Genomic DNA, 17,700 nt, shown 5'->3' on the forward strand with positions numbered 1-17,700 from the left:
GCTGCAATGGCTGCTCTTTTGCTTATGACTAGACTTGCATAATCCAAGTCGTGCATTGAACACCACAAATGTTGGCAACTGTGAGAGCAGCATTGCTACGTTGTGCCTTCATAAATACAGATGAGTGAACTACTCCACTGAACGACTGCTTATATTTATTTTGTATCGCTTTTGTTTAAGCTGCAATTCATTCATGTCTCTGCAATCGTGTAGCCTCCTGGTTAACCGAGATAGTATAGAGCAACTGTTCTGGAAAGAAGTAGCTTTGTTACGCAGTTGTGTGGATGGCAATTTTCTGTTCCTGTCTATTTCTTTATTTGATTAAATAAATTATTCATTATTTGGAGCTGCATTTCCTGGTGCTGCATGTAAGCTTTGCACTCGGCAGCCATGAGGCTCCGCTCTTCAGCTTGCGCCTCTCGCTCCGTCTGGCGCTCTTACACTTCCATTTCCTTCATCCTCATGGTGTCGGAGTGCTGCTTTATCTGCAGCCTAGACTCGGATAGTTACTGGTATTTGGCCTACGAGGGCGCTTAGTGCACTCCCAGGTTATATGTATCAGGGTGGGTATGGCACCGCGCCAAGGACAGTTGGCCCTATAACGAGTGGGATACGTGGCATAGCCTCCAGGTTAACCGAGATAGTATAGAGCAACTGTTCTGGAAAGAAGTAGCTTTGTGACGCAGTTGTGTGGATGACAATTTTCTCTTCATGCATAGTTCTTTAATTGATTAAATGAATTATTCATTATTTGGAGCTGCATTTCCTGGTGCTGCATGTAAGTTTTGCGCTGGGCAGTCATGAGGCGCCGCTCTTTAGCTTGCGCCTCTCTCTCCATTTGGCGCTCTTGCATTTGTAGGCGCTCCTTTTCGGTTTGTGCTTCTCTCTCCTTTTGGTGCTCTTTCATTTCCATTTCCTTCAGCCTCATTGTGTCTGAGTGCTCCTGGATCAGCAGCTGCAGCCTCCTCTCGTCAATTTGGAGGCGACGGCTATCGACCTCGTACTCCCGTAGCGAGCGGGCCTCCAGATAGGCAATGGTCGCTTAATTGTGTCGCTGCACACCTGTGAGGACAAAGAAACAATTATGACGACTGAGCACACCAATGACTGTCCTAAAAGGCAAATGCACTTTGTGGTGCTCGATGAAATCAAGAAAATGTTTGTTGTGAGCTAAATTGTGCTTTGTTGTGTTCCACGGAATTCCAAGCACTTTACATCGTAGGATAAGGAATAAATCGTCTTCTCTACAGATGTCACAACCTGTGGTTGTGTTAAGATGTTCGTGTGCTATGTCTGTCACTGTTTCTTCCTTGTTCTGCCCTAAGCATCATGTCTCACTCGTGAGCTTGCACCCCAAGCCGTGTATGTCCTTGTATGTCCCAGTGCTGTGTGCTGTTTGTTCTCTTTACAATTCCATATATGTTCGTGCGCCATGTATGTCACCATTTCTTCTTTGTTGTGCTATGCGCATCATCTCCGATGATATTGCTCCCCAAGCTGTAACATAACACAAGCTACTGGGTCATGCAAACATGTTTGGTCATTTACCTCTTATTGGTATCCGCCTGGTGTTTGTTGGTGTTGGCAAATAGGAGGACCTCGTGCTGCCACCTGAATGTTGTAGCTGATTTGCCATTACTGGCAGTTCTTGAAAGAAAAAATAGTGTCATTTGTTACTCTCAATGGCAGTGCATAACATGAAAATTACACTGTATTGACGATTCCTTTAAATATGCATGCAGGGTGTGGTCCAATAAGTTCGGCTGAGCATGACCAGTGACCATTTTTAATGGTAATCAAAAGAACTATATCTGGCTATAGAGTGCCAAGAAAGATGAAACAAATCTTAGTTTTGTGCGAGAAGTACCTTGTCTTCAAGAGAAAAATATACAAGTTCCCAGTAGGTCAGAAGTATACGTTGCCTGGCAAAGAAGTGTTTTGGCTGTCGCTCAAACTATTTAGTGATAGAGTATGTGTCAAAGCATTGCAAAGCATTGTATGGCCATTGAGATGAGAATAAAAACCCATGCACATGAAACATTTTTCTCATTTTGTTCTCTATACCTGCGAATGGAACAGTTTATAAACTTTTTCAGGCTGTTGCCATTGTTGAAATTTGAGGCAAATATCTTTGGTCTAGATGGTACTAAAGATTTACGAGAAGCACTCAAGTTTAGGCCAATTATTTAGTTGGCGGTGCTTTAAAAATATTTTTAAATGGCCATACTCGTTTTTCTTTAAAATTCCCAAACTTAAGTCTGTTGTTCTGAAGTGATGTAATCTGGAAGAATATGTGCATAATTTGTTTTCTTTTGGAATTGCAAAGCAAGAAATGTGACCAAATAACCAGTTTACCGCCGCTGCAACACACACGGTCCGCATGTGCTCATGGTTGCAGGTTCGTTTCTTCTGTGGCACGAAATTATTCCAGGAAGGTTTGGAAAGCAAAGATTATCAAAGATAGTTTGGAGCACTTGCTCTTGATATCGGCTTTTAAGAGCATGCCTTGCGTGCAGTTCATGAGAAACAGCGTGGTGGTGAAGCGAGAACAATGTTTGTAGCTGTACACAGGGTAGTATATTTCTCATTGATCAATCTACTATCCTGTGTACAGCTAGAAACATTGTGTTACCTGCCAGTTTCACAGACAAGGCACTATAAAGATCTAAGCGGGGAGGGGGCAGTCTTAAAATAATCCGCATATCATTACAGGAACATGGGGAAGGAGTTCTCCAAATGCATTTTATATATATATATATATATATATATATAATATTTGTTTAAGTGGAGTGATAAACCAAGTCAGTTTTCTGCCTACACACGTAACTGTTTGCAAGAGTCCAAGTCATGTCCTAAGCTGCAGTTACCACTGCTGCCAAATTTTTGTTGTGGCACACTTGGCCTCTTCAAAAGACCTTGGAATAGACCTGCGAATAACATGGTCCTTGCCATGGTATCGCCATGTCGTTGCCTGTCCAAGCGTCTTGTCAGACATAGAAGCTTGGACCTTGGTGCAAGTTAGTTTTCCTCACTGAATTGCCGCTCCCATTCACCACTGCTATGCGGTACAGAGAGAATTCCCAGCATCACTTGAGCGATAAGGCTGCATTTTGCAAGTTCATCTGCACCTCTAAGCAGCGAGATGGTTCTCCACTGCATGCTCCCCATTCCTCTTGCAGCACATTGGAAGGAATTTTGAAAGGCTGCAGGTTTACAATAAGGCTGGGATTATAATCCACCGGATCACACCTTTAAATGACATTGTATTGATGGCTTCTGTACCCGCAACTCGTGCACTAATCAGTACATCATTTCCAAGAACAAATTTTCAGCACATGTAGACGCAGGCAGTAGCCGTGTATTTTATAACAGCCTCAAAATATTCTTTCTCCCTTGACTTGAATTTGTCAACAACGCACCTAGCTTGTTGCCCGATTACCAAATCTTCATCGTGCTTTTGTACATCTCTGCTGTTTTAGTCAAACGGATCTCCTTGTGCTGCTTTAGCAACACTGGCCTCGCAAGCCTTGAATAGATGTGCTGAAGAAGCCCAAGATGTAAAGGCTTGTGTACTTGAAGTGCTTGTGCTTGCAGGCGGCAGCTTACTGTAGCAAAAGCATGAATAATGTTCTTAAAATGCAGACAGCAAGCTTTGCGGAACCATGAGTTCAAGAACACGAACAGCGTTCCTGTAGTTGTGTAGTTGACCCAGTCTTGCACACGTCAGTAGTTTTCGCTCTTTTCACAGGCACAGAGCCAACTGATATCTTTTTCTTTTGTTCAAACTTTCTTCCGTTTGTGCTGACGCCACTGGCATTTTGTGGATGTGGTAGTAGGTCAGAAACGGGGAGCTTCTTGTGGCATATCTTCTTCACTTCAAGAAGGAAAACATTTGAGGCACACATTCATTTAGGAGCCTCTCTAGGCATTTTCCCAGCGAAATCCACCGAACTGCTTAAGTGCACATTTTCGTTTGTCAATTCTTTTCAAACAAGAAGAAAAAGTCCACAAGGACTTCGTCTACCCTTGATGGGAGACAAGAAGCTGCCCTTGTGTTTATCAAATGGCATGGACATCCTATTTCTACTATGCTCTCATGGGCCCCCATTAGCGCTGCTGCTACGGCATTTTTCTTCCCCATTACATTTGTAAGCTACGCAATCGCACAGCAGCACATCCAATGTCACAAAGCTGTATATAATTAATTTGGCGATGCTGCGCCCCATTGAATGACCTTCCAGGGTGATGAAACTAAAGCAGTATGCAATTCACTAAGCCCTATTCTTCAACAAAGAAGGTGACCACAATTGAGTACAGCTCAACTGGGCAACCACAAAAACTTTCTTTTCAGGGCACTCTCCATACACTCTTGTGCATGGCATACCATCTCTTCACCAAGCGGTTTTGGAATGACGAACAGAACAAAATGGGTCATTTTGCGTGCTCTCATGGGCAAAATTGACCATTTTGGGGTAGCTTTTAGCCAGCACGTGTGCCGTGATATGTAGATTAGAAATAATTTTTAGTTCATTTTTCTTTTTTGTCTCCAAGGCCCATGTCCTTTCTTAAGATTGATGGCTGCAGCGTTTTTCAAGGTTGCCAAGAAAATATCTGCTCAAAGATATATAAGCAATTCCAAAAAGAATCGCCTCCTTCAAGACGTTGTTAGTTGTATGTAAAGTACACACAATGCTATGCTATGTGCTAATGCTATAGCTATGTGCAATAAATTACACATTAAAAACAATCCTATGTCTCATGACACATACTATTTTCGTACACAAATCAACCAGGACCCTAAAACACACCAACTATGGCAAAGATAAATTTTCAAGTAACTGCAACACTTCATCAGGTGTCAACAAATGTTAATTTTAGTGCGTCTTTGAGCATATTAAAAAAACTCAACCGTAAATATTTGATTCTGACTTGTGTTTTGTATAATGCCATTTATAATGTTTTCTCCTTATTTGCTTCTATGTGCCACTTGAAAGTGCACCTGAGATATTGAGTTTATGTTGCATTATATTCAGTTATATGCATTAAGTGATTGAAGACTGCACAGGGCAGAGGAGGCCTTCATCAGGCCTTTAGCCTCAGCTTCCTTCTTTGTAACAAGAAAGAAAAACAAGCTTCACTTCTAATTATATTTGTTTTTGTCCAAGTTTCTACAAAACGGGAGGGGTGGGCTCTCTGCGCACCTCTAAATAGCACCACAGCCCGTGATGCAGGCACTTAATAGTAAGCAGGTATGACACACATCTAAGAACCATGCATATACTTAAGCCCAGACCACACGTACGCTTGCGGACAAGTGCAAGGTCGCGTCTACGCGCCTATGGAGGAATGGCGGTTTGCATCCACAAATACGTGCGACAGCGCACGCTCACTGGCCTCACTCGTTGACGCCTTGACAGGCGCCACTTCATACTTGGTTATTGACATGAAGCTAAACATTTCGACAGAATTACCTGTCTGGTTGGGAAAATTGATTAAGACTTAGAGATTGACTCCAACCAAATAAGGAAATTTACTAGCCCGACGTTTCGGAACCAATTCGGCTCCTTCTTCAGGGGGTATTCTTCGGAGGTGGCGGTGTGGCGCTTTTAAAAGGTCCGTCGTGACAAAGGATAGGAAGTCGGAGAGAGCGTAAGGTGCCGAGACACTTGGCAGGGCACCTGTTCTAGACAGACAAAATAGGTGGTGGGGTGGGGGGGGGGGGGGGGGGCTTTGGCGTTGCTGGTCGGCTGGGTTGACCGATGCTGGGCGCCCTTTAGTCGCGGGAATGCGTTGCCGAGGGACAGGGGGGGGGGGGGGGCGAGTTGTTTTGGTGTTGCTGAACTAGAGCGGGGGGGGGGGGGGGGGTCCTTTCTTCCCTTCGTCGCGTCTGCAAGGCCATGAACATACAAAGAAGGAAGAATGCCCTTCACGCGGTTTATATTACCCGCCGTGTTCTGATTGTGCCAAGACTCGAGTAGTAGCCTTTTTCGCCAGTTTGTCTCTGTTTGAAGGATTTGGGTTTCTTGGAAAGAAATCTTGTGGTCGGCGTCTTCGGAATGTTCGGCGACGGCGCTGCGTATTCGGTTGAATGTTCTGACGTCGTTTTCATGTTGTCTGATTCTTTCTTTTAGATTTTTGGTTTCCCCGATGTACGACGCCAGACAGTCGGCACAGCTGATTTTATAGACGACGCCTTGAGCTTTTTCTTTTGGTGGACGGTCTTTTGGTTTAGGAATGAGGATATTCAAAGTGTTCATCGGTTTATGCGCGACTTTGAGGCCTTCTTTTTTCAATATTCGGCTGAGAGCTTCGCTGGTACCTTTGACGTATGGGATGGACACTCGTTTCTGTGGTCGAGGGGGAGTCAAAGGTTGGAGCTCTCGTAGTTTGTTTGTTTTGTTTGTTTTTTTCTTTTTTGTGGTCGGGTTGTTTTTCGAATGAATTCCGTTGTATAGCCGTTCCTTTTGAGTTTGTTGAGAACCGCTCTCCTTTCTTTCTTTTGATCTGATTCCAATGTGCAATGAGTTTCGACTCTTTTCAATAAAGAATTTACGATCGATGCCTTGTGGTTTGCCGGATGGTTGGATGAGAAGTGTAGGTAGCGGCCTGTGTGGGTTGGATCGCTACCATTCCTAGATGTGCAAGAGACACGAACCAACGGCAATCTAAAATTCTCAGTCTACCGAAAACACGGGCACCCGCGAACTCCGTTGAACATGAACTCCCTAATGGAGATTTATGGCAATGGAGTTGCGGCGGTGCTACACGGCACAGTGCGAGCTTTCGACGGGCGCCGTATGGGACAGAAACGGCGCTGGTGTGCTTACTTCCCCGTGCAACTTTTCACGTATATAGTCGCCTTTAAGTAAAGTATAAGTAGTTTTTTAACGTAGTATGTATTCTAATAAAATCACAGCGAGAAATTTTACGGTATGTTACCGCAAGACGTTCGCATTTCAAGCATAGCGAAGTTGAAAGCGATGCTGGCCACATTGCGCTCTCGCATTCGTGCATGGGCGCATTGGTCACGTTGTTTCATCGGTGCGCGCTTCGAGTTGTGATCTTGTGCTGTGCTTGCGGTGAGATCAACTGCTTGCAGATGAGTGACGAAGACGTGAAAAAGAAGGTCGCGCTCGCCATGGCCACAATAACTGACATTGAAGCGGAAATGGAAGCCTCAGCAGCGAAAGTGCGCGCTATCAAGCGCCAAATTATTGCGAACAACGCCATGCTGACTGCGCTGGCATCGTCGTCTAGCCGCGCGCCAAGGGAAGTCTGGGCCTATCCTCGTCATGTACTGTGGTTTGAGAATACGCTGCCAAACTTTGGGGACCAAAATTTCCGCCAATCATTTCGCGTGTCTCAAACCACGTTCAAATATTTAGTCGACGTTTGCCGACCCACGATGGAACGCCAGACTACGAACATGCGCGAAGCCGTTCCTGTGGAGAAGAGTGTCGCCGTTGCCCTTTATAAGCTGTGTTCATCTGCCGAGGACCGGACAGTCGCCCACTTATTTGACATGGGCAGATCCACGGTCAACATCATTTATCGCGAGTTCTGCGAAACCGTGGTGGCATCATTGGAGCATGAGTGGGTCAAGATGGTGACTGGAAATGACATGGAGAACCACATCGGGGAATTCTATGCTTCCACCGGATTCCCGCAAGGTGTCGGCGCTCTGGACGGATGTCATTTTCCGGTTTCTCCGCCGAAGGAACACGCCAGCGACTATTATAACTACAAAGGCTGGTAAGTGCATGAAATGAAGGGCGAGCGTTACTACAAATAGGGCAGCAATAGGCGATTGATTGAAGCGGGATAAGATACGACATTAAGGCACAGAAATGTAGTTTTGTGAATCTTGCCAAAAGAAAAAAAATTCTTCCAAGCTAGGCAGCTTTTTTCCTCAAACATGCCTACTATATGGCAATGTGACGTTGCAGTAATGAGTTAAGATGCAGATTATGACACTAGTGCTTTCAAATGTAAGCTAAATACATTGTTGTAACCAGGCATCCTGGATGGCTTAAAGGCAATGAAACTACACCAAATATCATTCGCGTAAAAAAAGAGAGAACAACTTTACGCAGCCTGCAATCATCATGCAAAGGTACATTACTGTTTACAAGTGCTAATAATTAGGTATTGTGGAGCGTACAGCATTCCAAACTTTGCTATCATGACCCGTCCTTGTACACTGGTTTTTGTTTGACTATCGTGATCGGTTGAGTCAATGACAACGAGATTCTGGTTTACGTTTGGTTACGGTGATCAGTTCTGTGCTTGACAGTGACAATTGGACCTTTGTGATGCATTCTAAAAGGGCATGAGCGCTAGCGGCATTTAACTGTGGACTGCACCTTAGCAAGTAGCCAGTACAACTAAGATTCACCTTGATGGTCAGGATAATGAACTGGCGCTCTTTGGCCATACTTGGCCCTTGCGCCACAAAACACTACATTCATCATCAGGATAATGAACGTGCGAATATGATGAACACAGGTTGAGTAATTACTTGAGTGCATCATTGCGTTGTGTATGCGTGGTATTGCAAGCTATTGTGGCACCAAGGTAAATTTGCAAACACCCACATTCGAAAAAAATGAAGTACCAGGAATGTCATACTATTCAGTGCTTACTATGCATTTTTACCCAACAGTGTCCTCACAGAAATGAAACAGCTATGACATGGTATGATGCAAGAGCTCCTAAAAAGTTTTGTCTTATCCCGGCTACATTGCATATATCCCACATGTTCTTGATAACTGTAGTTTGTTCAGCATACTCCTAAAAATATATTACTTGCTATCTGATGCTGTTGCTTCATTACTTAAAATGCATTCTTTTGCCATGTGTGCTTACAGCATAAAACTATCCAGTTTCTTTGTCATGGACTTTACCTTTAACAGTGATTTTGCTTTTTCTTACAGGCACAGCGTGATACTGCTCGCCCTGGTGGACCACTGTTACGTGTTCCGGTACACAAACGTTGGATCGCCGGGAAGATGCCATGATGCACATGTCTACCACCAGTCAAGCCTGTCTCGCCTTGCTTCGGGGCCCACATTCAGGCACCCAACCACCCTGATAAGCGGCGTTGCTGTGCCCCCACTGATACTTTGTGATCAAGCATTTCCCCTCACGCCGAACCTTATTAAGCCATTTGCGAGCAGAAGCAGCTCTGAAGAGCAAAAGAATTTCAACTATCAGCTATCAAAATCTCGCAGAATAGTAGAAAATGCATTTGGGCGGCTTAAAGCCCGTTTCAGGTTTATAATGAAGAGAATGGAATGTGACATCAGCAATGTCCCGCTTATAATAAGGGCATATGCTGTGTACTGAATAATATTTGCGAACACTTTGTTGATGCTATATCGCAGCAGTGGATCGGTGAGGCGCAGCTGTACGACACAATATTTCAGCAGCCAACACACACTACGCATGCACTCATCGCAACAGGAAAAAACATTCGAGCTGCAGTTGCCATGCACTTTCACCAACAGATGGACCACTAGCCAAGCCCGGAAGTCGAAAAGTGAAATTATTGATTAAAATACTGGGACAGCAGATCCACCAGCTTTTCTTGCGCATTCACTTGCCGCTCCCGCAGAGCTTGGTCAACTTTAGTTGCCTCTTGCAATGTTGCAATCAGCTTATTTTGCTGTTCCAGCAAGTTATTCCGGAAGTTCTCAGTGGCACTCTGCCTCTTCCGCTTTTGTGGGCGGCGCTGTTGTGTGGTCGATGCAGGCCCTTGGCTATCGCTTGCGTTTTCCACTGCGTCTGCCACCTCCTCCTCTCCAGACGTATTTCCATCGGAACGTTCCATGCTGGAAATTATCTGGAATGAATAAATTAATTTGTTGTTTATGCCATGCACCTACACATCAATTGGCTGTTTTCAGTGGTATTTCCTTACACACGAGTGCAAAGCCACAATGGTCATCTGCCACACAAAACAACCTTGTTGTGAATATGACAAGCAAAGTATTTCGTGTATTAGGTGGGGTATGCCAGTTTTCCTAATTCTTTAGGAAACTTTTTTTGGGGGAAGTCATTCAGGTGCTCATAAAAAGTGGCAAATCTAGATTTCGGGGCTTATTTTCTATAAACAGGTTAACGTAGCACGTATATTAGCACTTACCATTTCAACAGTTTCATCTGGAGAGCAAGGACTCTCCTGAATTACGGAGCGATCATTCGCCGGCAGGGCACCCAAGATCCTGTGTACTTCAGAATAGAACGGCTAGGGAGACGGCGAGGACCCTTTCGTCCTTTCCCGCGACTCTTTTCTGGAAACGCAGAAAGCGACGATAAACAATTAAGAAAACTGAAATAATAGACAAGCAGTAGAAGCTAAACTCGTTTACAAATGCTTGTTATATGCCATGACATGTGGACATGACTGTATATGCAACATTACATGCTCATTTGATATGCTTGTTTACGATTCATTATCTGTAGTTTTTTAGAAATGGCGACTGAAGATTTGGGTACCTAAACTGCATTGAGTTTGCATAAGTGGCGCGACAACATCAATGCTGAGATATACTTTGCCACCATGGTGTAAAAAAAAAGACGGAGAAAATTACTTGAAAGGACGAAAAACATGTGCACATATGCAACGAAAGGATAGTTTAGTGTGCAAAAGAAGTTTAAAATTTACCGTTTCATTTTGGTAAAATTTAAAGGCAAAATCTGGTTAAACGCCTTTAAAGCAAAGCCACAGAAACTAGCTGCAATTATTAAGCATGCTGATGTGCCATATTTGTTGATTCTGCTCATGGAAAATGGAACTCAGAAGAATTATGCATAAATGCAAAGCATTCTCAAGCTATTTTATGTATCCGATATGGCATAATTTGAGAGCACAAGACGAAACCGAGCCTGTGTGTCCGCTAGAGGTGCTCTGTGCAGAAGCCCCGAGTTTGGCGCCGTGTGCGTGTCGGTCTTGTCCCTGTTCATTTCGTGCTGTGCGTGTTTAGTAATCAATACGCCCGCCCGAGCTATGAAAAACGCCGCGCGCTCGTATTGCGATGTTCAATTATTATTGCATATCTCCGAGTACCGCCAAACTAAGGCTTTCCTGCGCCTCCCTTTTCTCGTTCTCTGCACGTTGCTTACCTGTATCTCTGGGTCAGGTTGTCGATCTTGGTCTGCACCTGCCGGCGAGTTCTCTTGATGCCGCTCTGCGCAAGAGCTGCCACAATGGCGTCGTACACTTTGGCGTTATGTTTCTCCCCTCGGAGTTGCGGGAGGTGGTCCTCCCACAGCCGGATCAGGACCCACGTCTCCGCCTCCGTCCACGTTGACCATGGCTGCGAAGTGTTGCTGCCGCTGTGAAGCCCCGATGCCGGTGCGAGCGAAGCAGACGATGAGGCGCCGGGATCGTTCATAGCGGAGTTTCTCCGTACAAGACGTGCGGCTCGCGCGCGGATAAACAAACGAAAATGGACACGTGCGGCTCGCGCGCGGATAAACAAACGAAATGGCGGAACGACACTTTCCCATGCGGGATGGCGATGTATGGTGTAGAGAGTACAGGCGCTCATGTCCTTAAAAACAAATTGAAAGCTCCAATGACGTGGTGTATAACCAAAGGCAAAACAAATAATAATGCTAAAATTTGTAAGTGAGCCAGTTACGACGATTTTATTAACGTGGTTTTCTTCGCAGCTGTAGCTATCTGGGAACGAGAGTACTCCGTCCAGCCGTAATGGTCATTTTCGAACTCCCTTCGCGAAAAGGTCCATTAAATTCCCTTGGCGAAAGGGAGACCGTGTGACACTGAGCGCATCTGCTTCGAGATAAAGACGACGGTGTTCAAAGGAGTTCGGGGGTGCCCGTGTACGTGACAGGGGTATAAACAGATGAACACTTTGAATATCCTCATTCCTAAACCAAAAGACCGTCCACCAAAAGAAAAAGCTCAAGGCGTCGTCTATAAAATCAGCTGTGCCGACTCTCCCGCGTCGTACATCGGGGAAACCAAAAATCTAAAAGAAAGAATCAGACAACATGAAAACGATGTTAGAACATTCAACCGAATACGCAGCGCCGTCGCCGAACATTCCGAAGACGCCGACCACAAGATTTCTTTCCAAGAAACCCAAATCCTTCAAACAGAGACAAACTGGCGAAAAAGGCTACTACTCGAGTCTTGGCACATTCAGAACACGGCGGGTAATATAGACCGCGTGAAGGGCACTCTTCCTTCTTTGTATGTTCATGGCCTTGCAGACGCGACGAAGGGAAGAAAGGACGCCCCGCTCTAGGTCAGCAACACCAAAACAACTCCTCCCCCCCCCCCCCTGTCCCTCGTCAACGCATTCCCGCGACTAAAGGGCGCCCAGCATCGGTCAACCCAGCCGACCAGCGACGCCGAAGCCCCCACCCCCCCCCCCACCCCACCACCTATTTTGTCTGTCTAGAACAGGTGCCCTGCCAAGTGTCTCCGCACCTCACGCTCTCTCCCCCTTCCTCTCCTTTGTCACGACGGACCTTTTAAAAGCGGCACACCGCCACCTCCGAAGAATACCCCCTGAAGAAGGAGCCGAATTGGTTCCGAAACGTCGGGCTAGTAAATTTTCTTATTTGGTTGGAGTCAATCTCTAAGTCTTGGTTATTGACAGTGTTTCAAAATGCTTCGATATCTATAAACGTAGTATTTTTAAAGCTGTTAGATCAGCACAAAAACTGAAGAAGCACTTTCTTGAATGGTATAAATCTGCTTCACTTAGAGTTGAATGTACCGCGCCGTCGCTTTGTAGCCAGGCGCGCCGACGCGAGGCAGCCCAAGCACGCGATAACAGAAAGCTGTTCCCCATGCCGCACTGTCGGCGCATGCGTGGGTGCGTAGACGTCTGCAAGCATACATGTGGTCTGGGCTTTAGGCAGCGTCTTATTTATTTATTTATTTATTTATTTATTTATTTATTTATTTATTTACAGTACCTACATCGCCCTTGTGGGGCATTAGTGTAAGGGGGAAGTATTAACATTCAAATACAAAAAATACATCTCGCTGTCATGCCTGGACACTCAGAAACTGGTTCTTGCAAGCAATATTCGCGGAGCTCGTAACTTCTGGATGTTTAACTTTTTTTTTCATGCATCGGCTTTTTTAAACATAGGTTTTTGGACATACTTAATTTATACCTGCAATTTTTTTATTTCTACCTATTTATTGATACCTATTCAGAACATCGTTTGTTCACTCACCTCTATATGGTGGCCGTGTGGCTGTGGAATGCTGAGCACTCCCCAATTGGGGCTGTGGAGGACTTCTGTGTGTGTGACTGCGCGTCCATTAAAAATAAAGTAGCATAGGTAATGCACAAGCGTTATCATGTGCATGTTGCACACTGTTATATGTTACAATATGATTCGATCTCCCACTCGACTTGCCAAGGGAATGCCAAATGTGCTAGAATTTCTTTTTGTGAAGTGGTAGCTGCTGCTCTTGTTTTATTCACTCAGTTCAAAGAGAAAGTGTCAGCGTATAAGAAATAGAAAAAGGAAAATGATATTCTGTGTGATCAACTATGGGCAATCCAGTGGGTCCGGGCAGCGGTGGAAAGGCTATGCCACACTGCACATAATGCCTGGGTGGCCTGAGCCCGGGTCGGCAAACTTGCAGGTGCTTTTATCAATAAAGTTTTTTCCATCAGACCTCTGTGGTCTTCAAAAGTTGTGTGCCAACTTAAGCTGGCCACTCACTTTTTTTACAATGCCATTCAAGATACAATGCCGAGCCACCTTGTCTTACGCCTATTATATTGCACCTTGTAACTAACAAAAAATCCCCTGCAAACCCCTTGTTCTTTTTACAGAATACTTGACTGGCATTGCTGTGCTATGAGGTAGCATACAAGAGTTTCCTGTCATGTTGCCTGTTCCTAAGCTGTTTCTTGCAATAGGTAATCTATGCAAAAATGCAAACAAAATTTAGTGGTGATATGTTGAGTACAAAGTACAAATTTCTGATGAATGTTATTGAAAGTCTTTAATAAGTTTTAAAAAAGCAGTGTGTAAATTTATCAACCAAGTGAGTATCAATTCTGTAGCCCAGGGAATTTTTGATGCATGTAGGAGAACAAGCAACGTGTGCCCAATTCGCTTATGTGAGCAAAAGCGGTCGTGTCAACTGACGTGAAGAGCGCCAAGTGTGTGGCTGCCAAGAAAGTGTATCTAGAGGCTCAAAAGTTGCGCTCGAACTCATAATAGAAAGCATAAAAATGAAATTAAAGGATGAAATGCTGAGCGTTGCAACATCGAATAACACCACTTGTATGACAAGGGACAGCTTAATGACTATTTGATACAGACTTTGTCTAGGCTAAGAGACTGCCTAGACACAGAGTACTGTGTCTAGGCAGTCTCTTACAAAAATTTCTTTCTTACAAAAATGTTTTGTCGGTGCGTTGTAATGAACAGCTACACATGGTTAAACATTACCCTTCTCTTAAGCCACTGCATTCCCCCTCTACCTTTACATCGTGTGGCCATGGGTTCTCTTGCGTACTTGGGCACAACACCACGTGGTGACAAATGCATTTTCTACTTCCACTTTTTATCATTACTGTGGTGATGGCAACTTGAAAATAATGTTTACGTGCTGTGCTCACATCTTCTACAGTGTGCAGTCATTGCAGTTTACTCCGTGCACACACCCACAGTGCAAGACAAGCAAATGCTAATAAAATAAGCTTAATGGAGTGGCTTGTTTCAAGCACTCTTGATGACGTAATGTTGGAAGCCAATGCATGGTTCGCCCAAGTGAGATTAACTGAGAGCACTTGTACACAACCACCAAAATTGTTCCAGTCCCTTTAAGAAATTCGGAATGAATCCGCTTGCGGCAGTGCAATTGTTTTGCTCCCACCTGTAGCAAGTTTTCGTTTTATCCTCTTTCAATTTGCTTACTTCTGCATCCCAAATAGACTTAAATAAATTTACCGTATGCCTTCTCACGGCCTTATTTTATGTTTTCTTCAGATGACTTTAGCAAAATGAAGTGCCCGTTGGATCGCCTATTGTTCACACTTGTACTAAGCTTATATTTTTTAATATTATAGCATTAGTTTGTGGAGATGAGGGCAGCATTGTGCAATGAGAGTAGCTTTGGTAATGATGTGCATGCACATTGCACTTACTAACTTAAGTTCTTTTGGGTGCGTGGTTTGCATATGTCTAAATACTTTGCTTGACGCGTGCCTAGTGTCTGACACCTCGCAGTTAGTTTGTCACCGCACAAATTGTAGCAATCTGTTTATGTGCATGGCGGCAAAGCAAAGTACAACATCTAAAATGAAACGCAAAACAATACCTTTATCAATGGGTTCATTGACATCTTCACCCACAGAAGATGCTCGAGGGCTGCTGCCGCCACAGGTGCCATGCCCACAAATGGTGCTAGGGCTTCTATCCCTAGCACCATTGTCAGGGTCAGCTGCGTCGGCAACAGCACTGCTGTCAGGCCTGGAAGCTTCGAAGTCCTCCAACAGCGCATGAATGCCCGGATCTTCATTTTCAATGCCCGGATCTGCATTTCCGTCACCATACAACCCACACAGAATAGACTCTGCAGGTGACACATCTGCGCCATCATCTGCATAACAGAGATACACTGCTGTTCAAAATTATGTGGTGCAAAAGCGTGACAGAAGCATTACTTTCATTGGAGTTTTACAAGACTTCAGACACATGAAATAGTCGCACATTGTCACAATAGTATCAACACCTGAACACAGCCGAACGCAGATGCTAATTCATAAAATAGAGCTAAGCCTCGGCTTGTGCTGGTACCAGCATATTGTATGCTTTTCGGGGGATTTGTTTGGTACAACTGCTGAAATACTGTTATTAAACAGTGAAATAAATGTGCTGTGTGTATCTTGTCAACCTCTCGCTGTACCTAGAGTGCTATTAAGTTAATAAAAAGTATCTGTGCTTGTGATCATCCTGTAAAATGTCACTCATGAGTACAGTTATCCTGTGAAATTGCACTCAATGTGACTACAGTTTTGCTGAGGTCATAATAAGACTTAAAGCCACACAATTGTTCATTGCTTTGCTACAAGCTGTTCTTCACTCTGTAAAGTGCAAATACAGTTCCACAATGAAGCAACATGCAGCAAGTTGTTCATCTTTATTTCTGGCCATAGTGGGTAGATTAGTACAAAAAGAAAACGAAAATAAATGCTATTTTGGTTGAAAGGTAATTAATTTAGTTAACTATCTACAGCTGAAATTTTCCTGCTGCCCATCAAAACCGACTATGGACTTCGCTTTGATTTAGCGTAGCATATATAACAGGTCGGGCAAAGCGATACAACGCAACACCAAAAGTGGGTATAGACCACGGTGTAAGAAGATACGTGCTCCGACGGCGCGCCCGCGCTGGGGCGAGAGAGCGGCCACTTCGTGTGACCGGAAGTGAGCGCCGCCGCTAGGGGCAGCACGTGTTCAGGTTGGAGAAGCGGCAAAACAGTGGATAATTACGACCTCCGTCAGCATTTAAACACCCATACCCAAAGATATGCAATTTTTCGTTATTTAGACGCCAAATTCTGAGCAGGTAGAAGGTTTCATGCCACTTACAGTCAAAATACCGTCATTTCGAACACGAGAGAGACGCGTCGTCTGCTCGAGCAGACGGCGCACTGCGCTTACCGCTGCTCGCCGCGTCGGAGTCAATCGGAATGTCGGCAGAAATATAAAGGGACGTTCCTCCAACCAAGTAGAGTCGTTTTTAGCAGGGGAACGACATATAACAGGGGAACGACCAGTCGCACTTCCGTTGCCGAAACTGCGACTGGACACACGGGTGGCAGCGGCGGTGGTGAAAGGACGCTTCGCTTATCTGTTCTTTTTTGCCTATCCAGACGTCCGGAAAGCTGCTGCCGTGGCTGCGGAACTGCGTGCTGATTGACGTCACTGACCTCGTGCAAGTGTTGTCGCACTTCCGGTGCCGAAACTGCGACTGGACACACGGGTGGCAGCGGCGGTGGTGAAAGGACGCTTCGCTTATCTGTTCTTTTTTGCCTATCCAGGTTGGTTCTGACTTCTGGGCAGGCGGTGCTTCACTGTTCGTGTATTGCTGGAATCGTCGCGCCTGCTGCTGCTTTCCTAAGCGACGTTTTTTTTTTCAACGTGTTCCTCAACGTTAAATTTCCTCCACCCACCAGACGTCCGGAAAGCTGCTGCCGTGGCTGCGGAACTGCGTGCTGATTGACGTCACTGACCTCGTGCAAGTGTTGTCGCACTTCCGGTGCCGAAACTGCGACTGGACACACGGGTGGCAGCGGCGGTGGTGAAAGGACGCTTCGCTTATCTGTTCTTTTTTGCCTATCCAGGTTGGTAAATTCGCTTATTTTTTCTGTTTAACGCTACGTTACCGCTACCGCCGTTGCCACCGTGTTCTCTGCTTTGCTCAGTGCTGTGTGCTATATGTGCCTTTTGGCAAAGTGAGTGCTGCCGTGTATTTTTGGACCACGGAACATGGCCAACAGATGTCAGTCCTGCGATGAGCCCCTCCCACTTGACGGCCGCGTCCTGAAATGCAGCGAATGTGAGTCCTCTTATCATATCGGTAATTGTTCTGGCTGGTCGGAGTCAACATTCAAGAGCAAAGGCGAGAGCGGCCGCAAGGCATGGCGATGCATTACTTGCCGTCCATCAAAAGCCAACGGTGGGGAC

The 17,700-nt window shown here is 45.1% G+C and overlaps 1 long non-coding RNA gene and 1 pseudogene across 1 annotated transcript; one reads left to right on the forward strand and one right to left on the reverse strand.

The window, feature by feature from the left end:
• Positions 1–8,769: 8,769 nt before the first annotated feature.
• Positions 8,770–9,518, forward strand: LOC125943602 (uncharacterized; annotated as a pseudogene).
• Positions 9,519–9,558: 40 nt separating this feature from the next.
• Positions 9,559–11,794, reverse strand: LOC125942423 (uncharacterized). The gene is made up of 3 exons (XR_007465095.1): positions 11,125–11,794; positions 10,145–10,292; positions 9,559–9,841 (listed from the first exon to the last, which is right to left on the reverse strand). It is a non-coding gene; the product is annotated as an uncharacterized LOC125942423 (long non-coding RNA).
• Positions 11,795–17,700: the final 5,906 nt, after the last annotated feature.

The sequence above is a fragment of the Dermacentor silvarum genome, chromosome 1 (assembly GCF_013339745.2).
Source record: "Dermacentor silvarum isolate Dsil-2018 chromosome 1, BIME_Dsil_1.4, whole genome shotgun sequence".
Classification (NCBI taxonomy): Eukaryota; Metazoa; Arthropoda; class Arachnida; order Ixodida; family Ixodidae; genus Dermacentor; species Dermacentor silvarum.